The sequence below is a fragment of the Pinus tabuliformis genome, chromosome 5_2 (genome assembly GCF_031772625.1).
Source record: "Pinus tabuliformis cultivar Carrire ecotype Pingquan chromosome 5_2, CPIR1, whole genome shotgun sequence".
Taxonomy (NCBI): domain Eukaryota; kingdom Viridiplantae; phylum Streptophyta; class Pinopsida; order Pinales; family Pinaceae; genus Pinus; species Pinus tabuliformis.
Window position 1 is genome coordinate 571,343,773 of NC_142306.1, and position 4,069 is coordinate 571,347,841.

A 4,069-nucleotide genomic window follows, 5' to 3' on the forward strand; every position below is an offset into this window, starting at 1 on the left:
GATGCGATAAGTTATTGCGATCTGTTTGATAAGGTCTTTGCGTCCGAGATAGCAGCTGATGCGGTGTAAGGGGCTATCAAAGGCGATTCCAAGTTACAAAGAAAAAAGGCCCCTGGGACAGGAGCCTGAAGGCCTTAACGCCCAAGGGTAAGCCCCTGGTCATAACACCCGGTCATATTATAAGAAAAGCGGAAAGGGGCTAAACCAAAGGGGGCTAAGGGGGATCATAGCCCGCGGATTCGTAATATTTCAAAGGAAAAAACCCCGATTACAACGAGGCCCCGATAGTACAATATAGGGCATTGAAGGCATATGGGTCGGTAGCTGAACCAATGAATGCAGTATGGCACAATAGTAGACTAGTATGGGGGAGGGACTGAGGAAGACTTAATGACTCGACATGGAGCCTCACTGCTCTACACAATAAAGGACTGCCGAGACAGGCACTTGCAGTCGACCCACTCCATACTCCACATAACCAATTGTTCATGCAGTAAAGGCAGAATTGACAGAAAACAACCGAGCAACAGAGGGACATCTACTCCTTCCTCTTTCCATTTTGTTTCTCTGTTCATTAATTTATGTTTATATCCAAGAAGGGATCGAATCCCAATTGTAATCATTTTTGGAAACAACGCCTTACATGGGCTAAGACAGTTAGTCTAGCAGGACAATTGGAGCTCTAGCTTATATATTTTGTAAACTATAATTCCACCTCGCCCTCTTCCTATAAAAAGGGGGAAGCAACACTTTAACAAGGGTTGGATGGTGCCGAAATTTCCCACCCGCAGGGTCTGACTTCTGAGATGCCATTTTGGTTCAATTTGTCTTTCATGGGGGCTTCATTGATATCATGCTGAATGTATGGACTGGTTATTTGGACCCTTTAAGATAAATGGCATTTCCCTGTTGATTCCAAGCATGATCAATGTGTAATATGTTTTCCCTTCTGTAACCTCATTTCATAAGTTGTTTTTCCTTCTCTAAAATAGTGTAATGAGATTGTTGGTTTCTCCTTGGTTCATGGATTTACCCTGGCTGCTAAATAGAGAACAGTGCCTATGTGTATTACAGATGTACTTGTGTTGTTCAATAGCCTATATTACCTATAGTAACTACAGATTTACTTTTGTTATGAGATTAGCCTGCAATACCTGTATGAGCACAACCTTTCTCGCACTGTTTGGTGATAGAGGCACCCATGTCATAGGCATGAAACCTCAATAAGTACTCTGTTGTTTCTATCACTCCACCTCCTCCCTCATCTATATTTATATTGGAAAATATTTTCTTAGGATTCTGTGTTGTTTACAACCCTATATATCGAATTCCATATTTCTGCTGGAACGTTGCTGGTTAGGATTTGATTTATTGCATCCCTATGCATCTACTTCCCTCCTTCCTTTCCTCCTCTCCACCATTTCTACAACTTCAATTTTAAGCTGTCTCATTGTTGTGTGTTGGCCACCAGAAGAAGAGGCCATTTCTCTTTGAGATTTCCCCAAATATACCCCCAACATTTGGATCCATGTGTTGGCTTGAAACTACCTTAGTGAAACCTGATTAAAACAAGCTCATCATATTCCCTTTTTCGTGACAATTAGAGTGCTAAAAACCCCTCACAGATTATCTCTTAAGCACTAATCTCTTTAATATGTCCTAGGCACTAGTCTAGAATCAAACCAAACGCTGTCTCTAGGGGGATTTCTATCTCTCCTACATCACTTGTGCCACAGGGTGCTAGATTTAGCTACAACATCTTTCTGGCACCGTCGTCGGGGAAAGGATTAGAATATTTTTCCCTAGGTACGAAAACGCATTACATTTCCTATGTTAGGTGAGATAGGGAAGTGTGGGTTGAATATCTCTCACCTTGGCGACTCCACTGTCAAATTTATGGTAAACATCCTGGCAACTCCACTATCCATATCTTTGTTTGATCATCTTGGCTTTCAAGCAGCCCCATACTCACTCTGATGCTGCAGGAGCAGAAATTTTCCCTTACTTCGGAAACTGAAATCACTCATATAGGGAGGTTTTTGAGATGGCCCTCCTTGCATTTCTGGCCAACCAATTTGACACACTGGATTTCTCTTCTATTGCTGGTTATCTGAATCATGTCCCTGCATTTCATGTGTGGAATGCCTATTTGCTTAGATTAAGTGGGAACAAAGAGACAAGACATGACCATCACCTCAAAGACTTTCATTAATGCATGGAGCAACAAGGTATTCTTCTTGAAGATGTACAGATGAAGTTTTTCAAATTGTCTTTAGATGAGGATGATAGAGAGTGGTACAAAATAATACCTCGTGGCAACATATCTTCCCTAAGATGTTTTCATACAATATTCTATCAATATTTCAAAATATTTTACCCACCGAATGCTCTATTTGAAGATTTTTGTGTGCGATTTAACGATGAAGACATTTCCGAGGTTGATGAATCTATCGAAGATGTTTGTGGAGCTCCCCTCTAGGAAGGCACCCTCTCACTTTAAGAAGCATCACTCACTGAGCAAGAAAGAGAAGAATAAAATGTCGTCAGGCTGCCAACAAACCCTTAGGGGTCTGATTCGGCCGAATGTGATGTTTCCCCTTCTTATGATGAATACAACTCTGGTGAAGAGTCAAGTGATGTAGAGCCACACCACTTCTAGTAAGGGGAAGCTGCGAAAGAAGAGGAAGCCCATCAGGAAGTCAGCAAAGAGCCTCCGGTTTGCAATGCTCATCTTTCACCTGGAGAACAAGACCAAGACCCTCCTCCAAAGCATGATTCATATTATTTAGAGGAGGAAGAGATGGTCACTGGGGTCAAGAAGGAGACATTTACCAACAAGTGGGGAGAAGGCTCCCAACAACAACAAGCTTTTATAGAAAAATATAAAGCTGTGGAGTTGAGAAGTGTTTGTGGCTAACCTGGCCAAGAGGATATTGGTCAGTAGATTTTTCATGAAAAAGAGGCAGCTCCAAATTTTCCCAGTCCATTCCATGACCCTGTGGCTGAGTACATGGGCATATTCTTCGATCAACAACAAAGGTTACTTCTGGAGCATGCATTGAGCCTTTTATTTGTAGATTTTTCATGGTGCAGGATCATCTTAATTTTTATTTTTCAGCAACATGAAGGCATAAGGCCTAGTAATCTAATGCTAGCTTGGCTCCATTGGAGGGTTGAACTCACTTAGGTGGATTGATCCTTGTGCATAAGTAGGACTATATATAAATAAGCTCACTAGTTGAGCATTTAATTTCTAATTTTTAGAATTTTTATTTTTGCATTTCAGTTTGAGGAGGAAGTGACTCCATGCAAACAAAGATTCATGGAGATGTTATGTAAGTTCATATATTTCCGACTCTATGCCCAATGGTGAAGGACACTAGTCTACAAGTTCTCAGCACCTTCCTAGCAAGGCACTGTCCCCAGTATGAGCCAATGTTGTCACTCACTGCTAAATATGCTTGCAACTGTGAAAAGAGTGAAAAAGAGTAGTGAAGTTGAAGCCATTTCCCAAGCCACATAAGCTCTAAAAGCTTAGTTGGATCCTCTCCTTTGCATAGTTCTCATAATAGGCTTTCCAATGGTATATGGAAGTCCAAAAATGGACTTTTGGATCAGAAGTTAAACCAGATTAAATATAAGCTTGGAAACCCTAGAAAGTGAGGAGGAAATGACAAAATACAAAGGTAAATTGCATATCAGAGGTTAGGGGCCCGAGGCACAATATTTCCCGCCATCACACATCCCGTTGGTCCCGCATCCCGCATATCGACAACCCCATAGTCCTACAGTCCCCGAGGTCCCAAGTCCCTAATCCCACATATTGGTGAGTCCACATTCCTGTAGCCTCGCAGTCCTGAAACCCGTAGTACTACAATCCCGCAATCCCACAATCTCGCAATGCCGTGATATCGCAGTACTGTGATCCCACAGTCCTGCGATGGGCCATCCTTAAGAAATTGTGGGGGGTGAAACATGTCAATAGCGCAAATCGCCGATAATTTGGGCCCTGCTATGTTAAATCATTGGGGGAGGCCGAAATCAGTTCACAAAGGAAATGCATGAAAAA